This window comes from Mesocricetus auratus, unplaced genomic scaffold (genome assembly GCF_017639785.1).
Source record: "Mesocricetus auratus isolate SY011 unplaced genomic scaffold, BCM_Maur_2.0 Super-Scaffold_15014, whole genome shotgun sequence".
NCBI classification, from domain to species: Eukaryota; Metazoa; Chordata; class Mammalia; order Rodentia; family Cricetidae; genus Mesocricetus; species Mesocricetus auratus.
The window spans coordinates 30732129-30751078 of record NW_024429186.1 but is presented as its reverse complement, the minus strand read 5'-3'; the positions used below and the strand labels follow the sequence as shown (position 1 = coordinate 30751078).

The window sequence follows — 18950 nt, the reverse complement described above, 5'->3', positions numbered from 1 at the left end:
CCTAACCTTCTGGCAAGGCTGGCACGCTGTTTCCTCCCTGTCATGGTGACTCCCCAGAAACAGTCACAGTCTCTTCTGTGTTGGCAGAAGATAGCTCTGCCTCCCCAGCTCCGGGGCAGCAGTATCCTGGTTGGATGAAGGCTGCAGTTCTGAGCAGTAATTGAATTGCAGAATAGCATTTCGATGGAGCCGACCAGCTGTTAATTTATCAGATCAATTCTCAAACACTGGGGTCAGTCAGTGAGTGACAGCATGGCCAAGGGCAAACTTAACTGCTCCAGCCTAACCCACAGTAGCACAGATTAAAGAGGCCAAAAGTGAGGGTGATTCCACCTCTACCTCCCTTTTCTAAGAGATGAAGTAGGGCCTGGGGATCTAGCTTAGCGGGTAGAGTGCCTGTCTAGCACACACAAAGCCCTGGGTTCAAACTCCAGCACTGCATAAAATAGTTTTGGTGACGCAAGCTTGAAATCCCAGCTCTCAGGAAGTGAAAGATGGAAGAGCAGAAGTTCAAGGTTATCCTCAGATAGACAACTTGCATAGCATAGTTCAAGGCCAGCCTGGACTACGTGAGAGCCCGTGTCAAAAATAAAAATTGCAAGAGGGTGCATATGCATGCACACTACTTGCATATTTTCTTCTTGCGTCTGGTTCACAAGATGGAGGAATGAGGCCCTTTGTCTGGGAGGGCCTTGCTTGCCATGACCACAGAACGTGCACCCATGGGAGCTTGGAGACTTACTCAGGTTTACTGTGCTTTTACTATGTGCATGTGTTGTTCTTAATGCTTTCTGTTTATTGGCATTTAGTCCTAAGGAAAGTTCCATGAGCGGGGTGTTATCAGTTTTGCAGATAAGGAAACAGAGGTTAAACAAGGGATTGCATAACCAGAAAATACCAAAGCTGGGATTCAGAACCAGGTGATGTCTGCCTTCATCCTGTGAGTCCTGTCTCAAGGGCAGGAGCACTGTGGATCATTTTTAAGTACATGTGGTTGCTGTCCCTGAAATCATGTGATCCTTTTCTAAGCCCCTGCTACTATTTTTCATGGGTCACAATGGTGTCATGTTAGCATAGCCTTCTTTTGGCTGGAAAGGTGGCTAAGTGGTTAAGGGCACATACTGTAATTGCAGAGGACCTGAGTGTAATTCCCAGCACCCATGGTGGCTGGCTCACAGCTGCCTGTCACTCCAGCTCCAATGGGATCTGACTCTTGGGCCTCCACGGGCACTTGTACTCACATGTGCACACACACATACTTACACTGAAAAATAAAAACAAATTTCTTTTTAAAGTAGCCTTTTGCTGGGAGCTGGTGGCACACACCTTTAATCCCTCTTTAAAATAGCCTTTTGCTGGGAGCTGGTGGCACACACCTTTAATCCCAACACTCAGTCGGCAGAGGCAAGCAGATCTCTGTGAGTTTTGAGACCAGCCTGGTCTATAGACTGAGTTTCAAGACAGCCAGGGCTACACATAGAGAAACACTATCTTCAAAAACCAGAACCAACACACACACAAATTAGCCTTTTAAGTACTTGGGAGGCAGAGGCAGGAACATCTCTGTTGGAAGCTATCCTGGTTTATGTAACTGCATAGTTAGTCCAGGATAGTCAGAGATGCACAGTTACAGCCCATTTCAAAAATGAATGAATGAATGAATAAACAAACAAATAAATAAACTCTGATGTCGGGTGGTTCTAACCTCTTATAATTCCAGGTTTCTTTCTCTTTTTTTTGGTTTTTCAAGACAGGGTTTCTCTGTATTGTTTTGGAGGCTGTCCTGGAACTGGCTCTGTAGACCAGGCTGGCCTTGAACTCACAGAGATCCGCCTGCCTCTGCCTCCGAGTACTGGGATTAAAGGTGTGTGCCACCAACACCTGGCAATTCCAGGTTTCTTTGTGGCATGTTGGAACCAGATTTTTCCACAAGCAGACCTCAGGCCCTTGGTTAATATACTTGCTAAATACATGGCTGGTTTTAACTATGAGTGCAGATGCCTGTAGAGGCCAAAGGAGGGAATTGGATTCTCTAGAGTTGGGGTCACATAGGATGTGAATGCTGGGGACTGTACTCAGGTTCTCTCCAGAAGTAAAACCCATTCTTAACCACTGAGCCATCTCTCCAACTTCAGGGCTTTTGTTTGCTTGCTTGCTTGCTTGCTTGTTTTTAAAGAAGTCAGGCAATTTATGGAGTAGACCTGTAATCCCAGCTCTCAGGGAAGATCAGGACCATTACGAGTTCAAGGCCAGCCCGTGCTACATAGTAAGGCTTATCCAAGGGGAAAGAAAGTCAGGGATTGGGGAGACAGCTGGCCCAGCAGGTAACAGCACACTGATGTCAAACCTGACGTTTGGAATTCAATCTCTAAGATGATAGAAAGAGGATCAAGTTGTGTGCATACCTACACACAATATAAATAAACATGACAAAGAATTGAGAATGTGAGAAACACACACACATATTTAATATGTGAAGTATCTAAACTGAGATCATTGGGGATCTGATAGAATGATGGAGAGTAGATCCCTTAGTCGCTTTCAGAAGACTGTTGGTCCAGATACATCTTAGAACACTGACTGCCTCCCCTTTCAGATCCTGGCTCTGTACTGACACTCAGGCTGTGATTTCCCCATCCTCACAGGGCATGGTCGGCCTTGGGGACCATTGAAGCCAGTTTGATGTAACCAGTTGTCAGCTTGTCCTTTGTGTTTCTTTATTCAATAAATACTTATCTGTGCTTTAGTTAGGGTTTCTATTTCTGTGATGAAATACCATGAGAGAGCTGATTGGGATAGAGGTGGGGGGGCATTTTGGGACCAGGTAGAGACTCCAGCTAAGACTCCTAGCAATAGTAGATATATAGCCTGAACTGGTGATCTTCTGTGACCAGGCAAGACTTTGAACAGAGGGATTGGACACCAACCCAGCCACATAGCCTTTAACCTATAGTCTGTCCTGCCTATGGGATGGGCTGGAGTAAGGGTAGCCAACCAATGATTGGTTCAGCCTGAGGCCCATGCCAGAGAGTGAGCCCACCCCTGACACTGCCTGGAGCACCAAGATCCAGAGGCTGGATGATCCAGAGACCTAGGATAGAACCAAACATGACTGGAGAAAAAAACATTGTCAATGTTATAATGTTTAACAGTATTCTCCTATACTCATAGATTAGTGCCTAGCCCAACTGTTATCAGAGAGGCTTCATCTAGCAACTGATAGAAACAGATGCAGAGACCCACAGCCAAACATTGCCTTGAGCTTGGGGAATCCTGTTGAAGTGAGGGAGGGAGGATTGTAGAAGCCAGAGAGGTTAAGGACATCACAAGAAAAATCCACATCATCAATTAACCTGGGTTCATAGGGGCTCACAGAGTGTAAACTGATAACTGGGGAGCTTGCGTGGGACTAACCTGGGCCCACTGCATATATGGGACAGTTGTATAGCTTGGTCTTCTTGTGGGACTCCTAACAGTGGGGACAGGGACTATCTCTGACTCCTTTGTTGGCTTTTGGGACCTCATTCCTCATACTTGGTTACCTTGCCCAACCTCAATACAAGTGGAGGTGCTCAGTCCTCCTGCAACTTGATACGCCATGTTTTGTTGATATCCATGGGAGGCCTGCCTTTTTTAACAGAAATGAGGAGGAGTGGATGGAAGGGGGTAAGGGGGAGGAAGAGGGGAGGGGAGAGAGGGGAAATTGTGATGGGTGTAAAATAAATAAAAACCAAACAATAAAAACCACCATGACCCAAATCAACTTGGGAAGGAAAAGTTTTATTTCTTCTTGTAATTTGTAGTCCATCATCCCGGGAAAGTTAGGGCAGGAATCTGGATGCATAAATAGGACTTGATGCAGAAGCCACAGAGGGGTGCTGCTTACTGCCTTTCTGCTTGCATGGCTTGCTCAGTTTGCTTTCTGATACACCCCAGGGCCACCAGCACAGAGGTGGCACTATCCACAATGGACTGGGCCCTTCCACATCTGTCACTCAATTTTAAAAGTGCACCAGAGGCTTGCAAAGGCCACTTTTCCCAAAGGACTCCCATTTGTCTCAAGTTGACACAAAACTAGTCAGCACAGCCTGCGAGTGTTCTAGGAGCTGGTAGAGAGCAAGAGAGAAGCCAACTGGAATTCCTGGTATCATGGAGAACCAACACAGTGAAGGGAATGTCAGGCTAGGGCAGCCGGAGGTGCTGAAGCATACTGCAGGCTCTTGACCCCAACCCCCAGCACAGGCCAGGGAGGAGGTGTTGTGTGCTAGTTCCTCTGACATAAAAACATTCCATGCCACAGCAGGAGAGCTCCTTAAGCAGGGAGGTAAACAACTAAAAAATAGCTCCAGGAACTCCCTGAAACTGACCAGATTGACTAGGCTCCTCCCTGCCAGAGTAAACAATAAAAGTGAGAGTTGTTCAGAGAAAGCAAAAGCTAAGCTGCAAGGAAGAGTCTCGGATGTGAAAAGCTGCTAAGAGGACTCCAGGACCAGACCCGCTGACTGGAGAACTTTTAGACCAACTGAGGCACCTGGAATGGACACTGCAACCTGTTGAGCTGCCTGCAGGCTGTGCAGTGTGCTCCAGGCTCCCAGCTTGTGTGAGCTGTCACCCATCCTGGGTTGATCTTGGTGATGCGGCTGTCTTTGAGTCATTCCTGTGCCTGTAAGTAACTCAGATAAAAACTATTGGTTACCAAGTAGGACTGAGGTAGTATCCACACGTTGGTCTGTTGGGGATCCCTATCTGGGGTCAGAAGGTAAGTGTTGCGTCTCCCCAGGAAGCACTTTGTCTCAGAATAGGCATTCAGTAGGCTGAGATGGTGGAACCCTGGAGGAAAGTGGTCAGGAAATAGAAGAGGTCGTGGACTGATCCTGGAAGACCCCAGGTGAGGTAAAATTCCTGCTTTCTGGGTGTTCGACAGTACCCTTTGTACAGACAGCATTTTCCAGCTATACAACCTTTGCCGAGATGTTGATTCTTTTCCCTTCTGGGCCTCAGTGCCCACATCTGAAAAATGGGGAAACAAGAGCTAGGCACAATGGCACATGCTGATAATCCCAGGAGTTGTTAGGACTGAGACTAGAGGATTGTTATGAGTTCCAGGCCAGCCTGGCCTACAAAGTGAGCTCTAGGCCAGCCTGGGCTGTAGAGTGAGATCTTGTCTCAAAGTTGTAAAAAGGGTGGGGTGGGGGCACAGGAACCATAGTACCCACCTCAGCAAGTTTTAGTGACTCAGGGACCTCATACATACTTGTCCCATGCCCAGCATAGAGCAAACCCTCTGTAACTTTGTCGGTGTCACTACCCAGATCAGACCTGAACTGCCAGTTGACTGCAGAGCCTGGTCCCCATCTGTCTCACTGAGTGAAGATGACTCTGTCACCCAACTAGAAACACAAAGGTGGGAAGTTAAGCAAGGATAAGAAAAGGTTGCTGAGTGCCATAAACAGCCTGTGTCACCTGAGTTGTGCATAAGGTCACATAGGAAGGGCCCCTTCCATGACCAGCAGGTGGAAGGAAGTATCCTCTCCCTGGGCTTGCACACACTGCTCTTTGGGAACGTGCACAAGCTGGTAGTAGCAAAACACATGGAGAATTGGGTTTGTGATGGGGCGGGGAATCTGGTGTGGGAGGGGAGTAGAGGTCAGTGGTGTACACCAAGCATCCTAGGTGCTATTTCTCCCTGGGCTGCACAGTAGAAGCACAGTGCCCGGCATGTATGTCATGCATTGCCACTTTGCTCAGCACAGGTCAGAGCCAATGAGCACGACTGTCCCATTTTACCTCTTTCTCAGCCACAGGCCTCCCTGCTCCTCCTCCAGCAAAGCTTTCTCTGAATACGGCCTCATCTGAAGAGTCTCCAATCAGGGCATGCCCACCCCACTGCCTCTTATTCTCCCTCACTCTGTAGAGTCTTCATCACTGACTGAATTTGCACCATGGCGTGCCTTTCTCCTGGTATTAGTTAGGGAGAAGCAGTGGGTCTTATTTCCTATAGTCACAGTATTGTGGCTACCCCCATGAGACGTTGATTTTTGTCCCTCTACCACTGTAGTGTGGATGTTTGACAGGGAGGCTTTACCAGGTGATCTAGGTCCCAGGCTCCTTCCACATTGTGACTCTGCTATCTGCTGAGTTCTCTTCTGGGTCCTCTGCCCGTGGCCTGCGGGTGGGGCATGGTGAAAGTGATACAGGAATAGAGACAGGGAGGATGCAGTAGAGAAAGGGATGCTGTGGGAGATTTTTGAGAGCCAATAGGAGAATGGCTTACATCTACTTGTTCTTATTCCGTTGGCTGATGATGTAAACCGATGACATGATCTCTCCATGGCGTGACTTTTATTGTAGATGTGTGCAGCCAGAGGGATCTAGAAGAGTCCAGTATGTAGCCAGGATTATTTGCAAGAGAGGGGAGAACAGTAGGGGGCAAAGAACAGAGAAAGCTAGTGAGGGGCACAGGAGCGGAGCATAGAAAACAAACACAGTGAGAATAGCAGGGTTATAAGTAAAATAGCTGGGAGAAGGGAAGCCCATCAGCTGGAGGAGTTTAGGGAAGAGGTGAGAAAGGTTAGGATGCTAACGTGGACTTTGGAATGTGTAACAAGTACTTGTGATGCAGAAGGAGTCTGAAGGCTGGCATGGGCTTTAATGTGCATGTGGGGACCACAGATAGCCATATGTCCCTTCTGCCAGAGGTAAGGAAAATAACTCCTTTTGGAAGAGGGGAACCAGCTACACAAATTCCTGAGAATGCTGGCTTTTGTCTAACTGCCGGAAATCCTCCTGTAGTCCAGGTTGAGCTCATTTCTGGATATTTGGGCTGCCTTTTGGAGTTTGAGGAATTGGAGTTTTCCTTGGACACCTGTGACTGCAAGGGCAACTGGAAAGCAGTGGCTTCTGGTAAACTCCTAGCTGCCTCATTTACACTTACTGGTGGTGTTCCATTGCACTGATGATAACTTTGTGTTAAGGCCCCATTATTTCCTAAACTGCTATTTAAACTAGAACTTGTGATCATTTAGATGCATTCTGATTGTATAGATGACAAAATGTGGGGTGGGAAGGTATGCTGCCTAAATTGATACAATATGATACTGTCTGTCCTTAAGGGCAGGGCCTGTCCATGTTGTTGTCTAGGGGAACAATAGATCGGACCGTAGATACTCTAAAAGCAAGTGAATGAGTGTGTGAGGGCATGATGGAGGTGGTGTTTGAGTCCTGCCTTCAAGTGCCTGGAGCCCTCTGTGGACACAGGCATCAGGGAAGCAGCCATGCTCGGTGGCTTGAGCAGAGCTGCCGCTGGCTGCTGCAGCAGCAGAGCCTCCCAGAATCCTCTGCCTCTGACGCTCATCCTTCGTTGCTGCCTGCTTCAGAATTCTTCTTTTCCACTGCACAGTGGAGAGAGAGGTGCATGACCTTGTTCAACACCGGAGCTCTGCAACTCGCAGTTCCTGGCCCAGGAGAGGCATCTCCAACACCAGAACTCTTCTGGGAGAGACTTGGTGGCCTGTCTTAGGTTAGGTGCCCATCCTGTAGGAGAGAGGGAGGCAGAGGTTGGGATTGGGTATCAGTTCTCAGGAGAAGTACCTGAATGAGGGTACCTTTTGCTAGCAGGAACTTTCTTAGTGGAAGGAGCAGGTGTGTGAGTATATGCTCAAATGGGTAGATGGACAGATGCATGGGTGGAGGGTAAGTAGAAGCTGTTCCCTTATTGCCAGACAAGGATGCTAGAACAATTACTCATATGGATGAGTACTTACCATGTGCCAGGGTATTTTCTGTATAAAGGTGTTCATTCTCAAGACTGTCCTGTTAGATGAACACTCTGGTTCTCATCTCCATGCCACAGATGGGGAAAATGAGGTATGTAGAGGTTAAATAACCCAGATCATGAGTGACAGAACTGGGGTTCAAATTCAGACTAAGTGCTAAGACCCTGTACATGGCTCATATGAGAACAAGGTGCCATCTGGAGACAGTTGAGTGTGTTCAGCACCAGTCTGTGGGGGTATTTATACCATATCACTGACTGATACAGGATGAAAATATAAACAGATTCAAGACCAGCTGTGATAATTCACAAATGTCATGTCACCTTTAGTAGGACTTAAGAGATGGGGTAGAAACAAATTCTGAGGTTTTAAATTTCTTTCATTGTGTGTGTGTGAAAGAGAGAGAGTGTGTGTGAGTGTGAGTGTGTGTGAGTGTGTGAGTGTGTGTGTGTGTAACTCTCTTCCACCATGTGGGTCCCAGGCATAGAACTCAGGCAGCAGGCCTAGAGGCAGGCACTTTGGCCTAGTGAGACATCTTGCTGGCCCATTCAAGTCTTTCATTCATTTATTTTTATTTCTGTGTATCTGAGTGTCTTGCCTGCATGTGTATCTGTGCACCAAATGTGTGCAGGTACCCCCTAGAGGTCAAAAGGGCATCAGATCCCTGTGGAACTAGAATTACAGATCACGCGAGCTGCCGTGTGGGTGCTGAGGATTAAACCCTGGTCCTTCGGGGAAGTAGCCAGCGCTCTTAACTTTTGAGCCGTCTTTCTACCCCTGTTCATTTTGTTGTTGCTTTTTTTTTCTTGGTATTGTTTTTGAGCCAAGGTTTTGCTGTATAGTACAAGCTGTTCTGAATTCTCAGTCATCACCCTACCTCAGCCTCCCAAGTCATGGGATTATAGGTTTATGCTTTCATACCCAGTTTATTCTGGCTCTGACAGTTTCCCTGACCCTTTGTTGCGGCTGTGGGGAATCCCAGAGCTGGCAGAGTGGACTAAAATGAGAGCTATTAGTACTGATGTCCTGGATCGAGGGCTCTTCACTGAGGAAGTTCTAGGTCAGGGCGGAAGTTTCATAAAGCTAGTGGTGGCCATCTGTGGGCCAGACTGGGACCTCCCAACGGTTCTGAGGCAGCCACTCTATGTCCAGTGGTGTCTCCCAGCCTCAGCACAGCCTCTCGTTCCCCATTCTGATGTACGCAGCCTGAAAACCGATGGATAAAAAGCCCCAATTGAAAGACACTAATTACCTATCATTATTTTCCATGCCGTAATTTGCGTGAGATGAGATTTCCATCAGTTGTCTGGGATCAGCCTGGTTTTGACTAATCTTTCAGGCGACATGGTGCTTAATTACAGATTTCTGCCTGAGCTCTGGAGCGTACAGAAGGAGGAAGGCTGTCGTCGCCGAGGCTGTGATACTGTTGAGCACTCATTTGCCCTGGCTTCCAGCAACGACATTCCCAAGGGAGACAAATGAAACCCAGACATCCCCTAGGAAAATGCCTGAGTAGCAATGTCCCGGGGGATGGTGGCAGGTGGGTGACTTTCTCCCAGGCAGGTCTCCCAGCTCAGAGTTTAAACCCTGTACTTTTTGGGTGCCGTCCGTCTACCAACCAGCCTGGTTCTCTAGTGACTCGGGGCAAATCAGTTTTCCAGGCTATGACTCCCTAATCTAAAGGTTGCCAAGTTAGGCAGAAGTCCGGGTGAGAATCTGAGGGTCAGTGACCAGCTGGGTGGGTGTGTCTGGTTGTAAAAGTAGAAAGATACAAGGTATGCAAAATGTCAGTCCCACAGGAATGATCAGAAAACATTTCCTGTTAAAATGGGCAATTAAGACTACTAGGGGGCCGGGAGTTGGTGGCGCAAGCCTTTAATCCCAGCACTCGGGAGACAGAGGCAGGCGGATCTCTGTGAGTTCGAGGCCAGCCTGGACTACCAAGCGAGTTCCAGGACAGCCTCCAAAGCCACAGAGAAACCCTGTCTTGAAAAACCAAAACCAAAAAAAAAAAAAAAAGACTACTAGGGGAAAGGTTTGAATTAATGAAACTTCTGAATTTAAGAAAAAAAATGCATCTGTAATTAATGGACCTCAGTGCACAGAACCTGATTCATCATAATCCTAACATGTCTTGCCATTGGCCCACACCTCTCCTCCTCTTCTTCTGCTCCCCCTCCCCTTTCCCTACCGTGGTAGGCCTCAAGAAAGCCTACTTGGAGAGTCCTTTACATCTAGCTACAGGTTTGCCCCTGTCCTGTGCACTGTTAAAGTGTGTGTGTTTTTTTTTTTTTTTTTTTTTGAGACAGGCTGTAATGGCCTTGAACTTTCTCGATTGCTGAGGCTGGCCCTGCATTTTTGATCTTTCCATCTTCCTAGTGCTGGCATTTTAGGCATACACCAACAAATCCAAACTTCCTTAAGTGCTAGTTTCTGTTGATTTGTTTTTTTAAGGAGGGATCTCGTGTGGTAGAGGCTGGTCAAGTACTCCATATGTAGCCACCTCTCAAGTGTATTGAGTTTAGGTGTGTTCCTCTGGGGTGCCTGAGGTTCTGAGGATCCATCTGCCTTACCTAATGGTGCCTAGTTTCCAGTTAGGTCACTGATTGTAGGAATGTGTGAATCAGTATTTCACACTTGGCCCCTTTTAGTGGGTTCCCAGTTTAGACCTGTCTGTCCTCTTCCTTTATTTGTCAACCCTTCCCCTCCTTGTATTTCACAGATTCCTTCCATTTTTATCCTCAATTTTAGATGAAGCTGATGTTTGTCAGTTAACCCCAGGTCAGTTAGCTGTCGAATTTCTCCAGAAGCTGTTCATGGAAATTATCACAATAGCAGCACCCACTAAGAGATGCCTTGGCACCAGCACTGTTTGAAGCTGGTTCCCTCCTCAGCACCGTCACCTAGACAGCCATGGGAAGCAGACGCTATGGCTGAGCCCATTCCACTGATGAGCTCTAGAGTAGGCATGACCTAGTTACTTGGAACCTACCATACTGTGTGGCAGAACCGGCATGTTCGGCACAGATGTTTGTCCCTGCCCTCAGGTGCATGGCCTGAGCAGAAAGCCAGATGGCTGTAGCTAGGGCAGCAGTTTCTTGTGACCCACATCCTTTTCAGTGGTGAGAAGACCCCAACCCACGGTAGAAAGTAGGCGGAGCCAGTTCTGTAACTCCCTCCACCTGCCCACCTGCTGGCAGTTCACCTCAAGGGGACCTATACCTGCTGAATTTATGAGACACCAGGGACTCTTTTCCCCTAGAGTTTGGGGGCAGAAATGGGTTTCGTTCAGAACTTTTGAGGTTTTCCCAATCTCTGTATTTGAGTTTCCAGCCCTGTGGAGTGATGTCCAGCTGGGCCAGGAAGGGCTGTGTGGAAGCAAGACAGAGGCCACATTTAATCAGATGGTGGTGACATTGAGGTCAAGGTGGTTTGTTGAGCTCCAGTTACCAGACAGATCAAAGAGAAATGATGCCTCAAGGGGCTTCAACCACCGATGATTACTCTTGCAAAGGCCCTGAGATGGGATGTCTGTTCCCTTCCCACAAAGAGTCAATAGTTATTGATCCCGCCAGCCCCAGTGATGGCTGGCCTGAGTCCGCCAACAGAGCATATGTTGGTTACTCTCATCCCGAGACTGCATCCTTCCTGGACGCCACTTGGTACCCTATCCATGGTCGCCTTCAGAATATTTTCACTTTTAATTTTTATTTGTTGTCTTTTATTTTATTTATTTATTTATTTTTTGAGAAAGGGTTTCACTGTGTAGCCTTTGCTGGCCTGGTACTCACCTGTAGACTCTGCTGGCATTTAACTCTCAGAGATCCACCTGCGTCTGTTTCCCAAGTGCTAGGATTAAAGGTGTGCACCACCTTTTTGTGGCAGAGTTGCAAGTAACCCTGGTTAGTCTCCAGCTCAACTGTTGTACTGTGTAGCTGAGGCTAGCCTTGAACTTTGAATCCTCCTGTCTCCACCTCCTGAGTACTGAGGTTATTTGCATACAAAACCAGGAATTAGTTTATGTAGTATGGAGGATCAAGCCCAGGCCCTTGTAGAAGCAGGACAAGCACTCTGCTAACTGAGATGTAACACCCCCACACACTTTTGCCTTCCTTCTTGTTTTTGAAGGGTTGGGGGAGCATGTAGAGGTCAGAGGGCAGCTTTCTGAAGTTCACCTGGGAGCACGTACAGGTCAGAGGGCAGCTTTTTGAAGTTCGCCTGGGTTCCAGGAGCAAACGTACATCCTCTGGCTTTTGCCTGCTAAGTCATCATCCAGGCCCTGCCTTCCCACCCTGGCTTTGTTCTCCAGGGTCTTAGTGTGTCTCGATCTTGGGGACTGAACCCAGGGCCTGTACATGTTCACCCGTCAGCTCTTCCCTTTTTATCATTACACTTTATGATTTATTTACTGGGCTTTGAAACAGAGTGCACTGTGTAGCTGGGGAGGTAGGGTGGAACTTGTGACCCTCCCGGCTCAGCATCCTAAGTAGCTGGGGATTGCTAGCGTATGTATGCTATGATGCCCTGATTCTACACAACCACCGTCAGAAACTGACGTAAAGTGCAGCGCTCTACTCTGAAAATCTGAGATCCCAAATCTGAACTTGGGTTTTTGTTGTTGTTGTTTTTCCAAGGTAGTGTCAGGTGGTTTTCCAAAAGTTCTGGGTTTGGGAGCTGGCACTGAAAACACACACACACACACACACACACACACACACACACACACACACACACACACACACACACAATTACCTTTTGGTTCATAGAGCAGTAACCTTTGGGAAAAACAATGCATTTCATATTATAGTTGGGTCCCATCTCTATGACCTTATTATGTGTAGGCAAATATTCCAAAATCTGAAAAAAAATTCAAATCCAAACTGCTTTTGGCCTGTGGCATTGCAGTTGAAGGCGACATAATCTGCAATTTGCAGTCTGTGTTGGGGAGAGAAGTGGAGAGAGCCGTTGGTGGTGAGGATAGGTTGAGGTGCGACTGAGTTGCCGGGGCAAATTGGGAAGTATGGATGGTTGATTTTAAATACCTTCCATTTCTTCTATTCTCAATGAATTGAGTCTCATAAAAGATACTGTAATGCCCAGGACAGCCTCCAAAGCCACAGAGAAACTGTGTCTGGAAAATCCAAACCAAACCAAAATAAAACAAAACAAAAAATGACTATAATGTGGCCAACAACAGTGGAAAGTGTATCCCTTCCCCTCACCGGAATCCTTGAGTGCAGGGGAGCCTGCCGTATGGATGTGCTGACTTAAGTAGGCGAAACACTGTTACTACCTCCATCCACCACAGGCAACTGACCCTCCAGTGGCCTCACTCCCCCTGCAGGCATTGCAGCAGGATTGTATCCATTCCCTGGTAAAAGTGATCCTGTTCAAAGTGATCCTCCTGTTCGGGGCCATGCCACCTCGCAGTGACTAAGTACAGTGGACACCGGTCTCTTCTTCCTTCTTCTGACTTTGTGGCTGAATCGAATGCTGTCCACCTCCCTTGTGATGGCTCTGATCATCACATTTGTGACAGACAGGTTCATTATTATTATTATTATTATTTTGGTGTTTACGAGACAGGGTTTCTCTGTATTGTTTTGGAGGCTGTCGGTCCAGCCTGGCCTGGAACTCACAGAGATCCGCCTGCCTCTGCCTCCCGAGTGCTGGGATTAAAGGCGTGCGCCACCACCGCCCGGCTTTATTATTATTATTATGTCTTTTTTATTTTTAAATTTAAATTAGAAACAAGGTTGCTTCACATGTTAATCCCAGGTCCCTCTCCCTCTCCCTCCCCTCCTCCCACGCCCTCCCACCAACCCCCTCCCCCAACCCCCACTTGTCCCACTTGACAGGCTCCTACTGGTCTCTCCTGATTCCTCACCTCACTTCTGTTTCCTCCTCAGTCGATTAAGTGCGCATGTGTTTGAGTACATATTCAAGTGTTTGAGTACGTGTTCATGTGTATGAGGGGGTACCCGAATGTGTGTGGAGGCCAGAGGTTGACATTGGGTGTCTTAATCGTGCTCCACTTTTTTTGGGGGTGGTGGGCAAGGTCTCAGCTGGGTATGGTAGTGCATACATTTAATCCCAGTACTTGGGAAGGAGAAGCAGGCAAATCTCTTGAGTTCGAGGCTAGCCTGGTTTACATAGCAAGTTCCAGGACAGCCAGGGCTACACAGAGAAACCCTGCCTGCCTCAAGGGGCGGGGGGAGTGGGGAGTGGGGTGTTTGTGTGTGTCTGTCTGTCTCACTCACTCGCTGTGGAGCCCGGTCTTGCCTAGAATTCTGTCTATATACCAGTCTGGCTTCAAGCTCATGGAGATCAACCTGTCTGCCTCCCCAGTGTTGGAACTAAAGGCGAGCTCTACCATGCCATACCATAACCTTTGCCACACCATACCACGTTTTTTTTTGTTGTTGTTGTTTTGTTTTTGACAGAGTGTCTCAGTGAATCTGAAGTTCACTGCTTGTCAAGATTATCTGGCGCCGGGCGTTGTTGATGGCACATGCCTTTAATCCCAGCACTGGGGAAGCAGAGGCAGGTGGATCTCTGTGAGTTCGAGGCCAGCTTGGTCTACAAAGCGAGTTGCAGAACAGCTTCCAAGACAATACAGAGAAACCCTGTCTTGGGGAAAAAAAAAAAAAGACTATCTGGCAAAGAAATCCCTGGGACTCTTCTGTCTGTAGGCCTTTCCAGTGCTGGAATCTGGGGATCTGAACTCAGGTCTTCACACTTGCTGACAAGCAGTTTACTGACTGAGCCACATCCCAAGCTCTTTCCCTCCTTCCTTCCTTCCTTCCTTCCTTCCTTCCTTCCTTCCTTCCTTCCTTCCTTCCTTCCCTTCTTCCCTTCTTCTCTGTCCTTCCATCTGCCCATCTCTTCCTTCCCTCCCTCCCCCTCCCTCCCTCTTCCCTTCCCTACTTTCTTCTGGTCTCACTGTATAGTCTAGGCTGACCTTGAACTTTCTCCAGCCCTCTTGCCTCTGTCTCCCATTTGCTAATTTCCAGGCATGCAGTGCCTCTCACTTGGTGCCGTCTTCTTGGACTCCCTTCTCTCTGTCCATCCTTTACATTTTGCTGTAAGCGCCTGAAGTCAGGGACAGACAGACAGTGGCCAAGTGCCCCAGAGAGTCTGGCATCTTCAGTGATTTTTCTTTGCCCTGCCAGGTACATGAAACCAGGTTGATCAACAAAGAAATCCCTCCCTGCCTCAGAGCTCTCTATTCTTTTTCTTCTCCTTGGGTTTAAGACAGTTTCACTGTTTAGCCCTGCCAAGAGTTTTCTGCTCTTTACTCTAGGGGTCAGGAGATGACAGTGAGGACTATGGGTCTGTTGGGGACAGTAAGACATTATCTGTAATTTAGGGAACTTTAAGACAAAGTTTCTGTGTGGAGTGGGTTTCCTCAGGCCTGGAACCAGGGGAGCAGGGTTCTGACACAGGAACCAGATCTGCTGACACTGATAGCTAAGCTTCTGACTTCTCCCACTGCTCTGGTAAATTGAATAAGCTTGGAGCCCCTGCTGTCTATTCTGTAAGGTAGGGGAAACAGTTTCTAGCAGATAGATTATGATGATTAAATGCAACCGTACTGAGGAAGATCCCAAGCCAGGTGTGGTGGCTCATGCCTATAATCTCAGCTCTCCAAGGCTGAGAGACAGGGCTGGCTTCAGTCCAAGGCTAGTTTGAGCTCTATAGTGAAAACCAAGCCACCCTAGGTTATGGTAAGACCCCATCTCAAAACACCAAGAGTCAAGCCAACAAACAAAAAAAGCAAAGACCCAGCGGATGGCTGGATCTCGGTGGATGGCAGCTGGGGTTTACAAGCCTTGGAGTGGAGGAACAGGCAGCTGAGCGTGGAAAAGAAAATGAAACAAAGCAAGGCCTCTCAGGAATCTTCATAGCCAACGAAGGCCAGAAACAGGGGTGTCCCCTAATCCGTGATTCTTTCATGAGGGGCTCTGACCTGGAGGCTGGGCTGGGCTTGTTCTCTCCTGTCAGGCAGCCAGCAGTGGAGACCTAAACATGCCGATTGTCCAGGGGAAGGCATCCTGGTGGAGCTAGAACAGCCACGGAGATGAGAAAGCTAAGTCAGATGTGGTGAAGGGTAAACACTTTATAATCCTATAGTCCCAGCACTTGGGAGGCTAAGGCAGGAGAATGGTGTGCTAGAGTCCAGCCTGGAAAGATGGCTCAGAGGGTAAGAGCAGTAACTGCTCTTTCTGTGAATTTCAGTTCATTCCCAGAACCCGTGTCAGGTTGCTCACCACTGCCTGTAACTCCAGCTCCCGGGGATCCCACCCCCCTGTCCTCCAAGAGCACCTGTGCTCATGTGTGAATGAGCGCGCGCGCGCGCGCGCGCGCACACACACACACACACACACACACACACTAAAAGATAATAAAATAGCCAGCTAGGGTGGTATTACCTTCAATGCCAACACTCAGAAAGCAGTGGCAACAGGATCTTTGTGAGTTTGAGGCCAACCTGGTCTACAGAGTGAGTTCCAAGACAGACAAGACTACATAGATCCTGTCTCAAAAACAAAACAAGGCCGGGCGTTGGTGGCACACGCCTTTAATCCCAGCACTCGGGAGGCAGAGGCAGGCGGATCTCTGTGAGTTCGAGGCCAGCCTGGTCTACAAGAGCTAGTTCCAGGACAGCCTCCAAAGTCACAGAGAAACCCTGTCTCAAAAAACCAAAACCAAAACAAAACAAAAAACAAGTGGAAAGAAAAGCAAGAGATGGGTAGGGGGGAAGGAAGGGAAGAGGGAGAGGTGGAAGGGGGCAATAAAGAAATAACACCATTAAACCAAATGCCCCAGGGTTGGGATTCAGATACTAAATTCCTGGCTGCTTCTACACCAACTCTGGGACCAGGATCCAGTTTCTTAGCCTTAGGGGTCCCAGACACTGAAGGATGCCTTGGGGCCTTCTGAATCAAGACACAGGACTGGAGAGAAAGCCAGGACTTGCTACACCTCCAGTGTCTTTCAAGGTAGGCTGAGCTTCAAGACTGGGAGGGCAGGGGAACACTGTGGCCCAGAGTCCCCCAGGAGAAATTGCAGCCTCCCTCTGTCTCCCTCTGGGTAAAAGCTTCTTGTGCCTCCGGAGACCGAGGGGGAAAGCAGGAAGCCTATGGTACATGTTCAACAGAAGTGGCTGTTGGCACTGCTGGTGTCAAGGGTCTCTTGGGAAATCTTCGGTGCTCTCAGACCCTGTGAAAGTCTGAGTAGGATTAGGGAATTTGGGAGTTCTGGGCTTCACATGGGTCCCAAGAGCTAGAGAGAACTGAAAGTTGTCTTCCCTGTCCCTGTGTGGAAGGACATGTGCTCCGTCCGACTTCCTCCGTTGGTACCCTGCTATTTCCTCAGGCTGACTCACTGATGGAGAGAGGGGTGTGGGTAGCAGTGCCCAGGAAGATGACAAGGCACCTGTCAGGGATGTAGAAAGCGTCTGGAGGAGACGGTTAACCAGGGACCCACTGCCTACAAAGGGAGAAGAGGGGGCTGTAGGAGAGGATCTCCAGGTTGAAGGAACATAGTGGGACTGGGGACCCAGTCTTTATAAACTGCATTCCAGGGAGCTGGAAAACAAGAGCTTGTAGCAGAGGTTCTCAACCTGTAGGTCACCACCATGGAAAACCACCTATTTCTGATGGTGTTGGACTGAGACACCCCTCAGTAACAAAATTACAGTTATGAATAGCAGTAAAATAATTTTACGGTGGGGGGGGGCTGTCACTGCAACATGAGGAACTGTTTTAGAGGGTTGCAGCATCAGGAAGGCTGAGACCACCGCCTGGGTCTGTCAGCCAGGGCCCACCCCGCAGCAGCTCCCTCTCTCTAGACAAGTTCATGTGCAGATGAGTGACCACCCCAGGAGGTGTCCTGAATGCCATTGTGCTTCAGTGGGATCAAAAGCCGCTTCAGCAGGTCACATTAGCAACTCTGTGGCCTTGGAGCACACCAGGCCAGGGTGTGCTGACAAAGCCCCCACCACCACCCTTTACGGGAAAGAGTTGACAAGCACGTTCCCTTCAAGTGATCCTGGAGGTGTGAGGCCTCCAGCTCTGAGATCTTCCTGTGAGCCCTCCAGCTCTGAGATCTTCCTTCCCGCGCTGGAGTCTCTCTGTGAGCTGTCATGTGCTCTCTGGGAACTGAACACTTTGGAAGAGCAGACACCCGAGCCATCTCTCCAGCCCCTCAGGAGTCTCTCTGTTCCTGCTGTTTTTCCAAGATTTTCCCCTTTTCCTTTTTTCCTTATTTGGGGTGCACAAGCTGGTCCGTACTCTCCCTGCATAGAGGCGGGTCTGAGAGTGAGGCCTCTTTTGGGCATCGCGTCTCTAGATTGGTTTTGGTTTTTTGTTTGTTTGAGACAAGGTTTCTTTGTAGTCCAGGCTGTCCTGAAACTCACAGATCTTCCTGTCTCTGCCTCCAAAGTTGCTGAGGCTAAAGGCGTGTGCTACCGTGCTTGGCAGTTTTTGAGGCAATCTGCTTATGTCTCCAGCCTCAGACCCAAATCCTAACTGAACCTGGTGAACAAGTATGTTTCCTTGAACACTCCTTCAGTCTAGTCCCCTTCATGTGAACTTGGCTGGAGAGATAGGACTCTCAATAAGCAGAAACACGGCCGGGCAGTGGTGGCGCACGCCTTTAATCCCAGCACTTGGGAGGCAGAGGCAGGTGGAGGTGGATCTCTGTGAGTTCGAGACCAAGCCTGGTCTACCGAGCGAGTTCCAGGACAGGTAGTCTCACAATACAGAGAAACCCTGTCTCAAAGAACCAAAAAAAAAAAAAAAAAAAAAAAAAAGCAGAAACACAGTTCTCGGGGTCCCAAATGGTCTGCCATACTGGTGAGACTCCAAAGCATTCTTGGAGGTTCCAGGCTAAAAAGAACTTCAGATGAAAGTACAGGTGATCAGCAAAGTGCTTGCCTACTTTAAGTGAGGCTGGAGTTCTATCTCTCAAAGAAAAAACTCTGGTTTGGAGTTACACGGTGGCACATGCCTTTAATCCCCAGCACTCTGGAGGCAGGGGCAAGCAGATTTCTGTGAGTTTGAGCCTAGCCTGGTCTACATAGTTCTAGGCCAACCCGGGTTTTGTAGAGAGACCCTGTAAAATTGTATGGTGGTGCAGGCTTGTAATCCAGTACTTCCTTGACTGAGGCAG

General features: G+C 48.4%; 1 protein-coding gene across 1 annotated transcript in view; it reads left to right on the top strand.

Moving 5' to 3' along the window:
- Esrrb (estrogen related receptor beta) overlaps positions 1-18950 on the top strand; it is a 99006-nt gene that overhangs the window by 30839 nt on the left and 49217 nt on the right.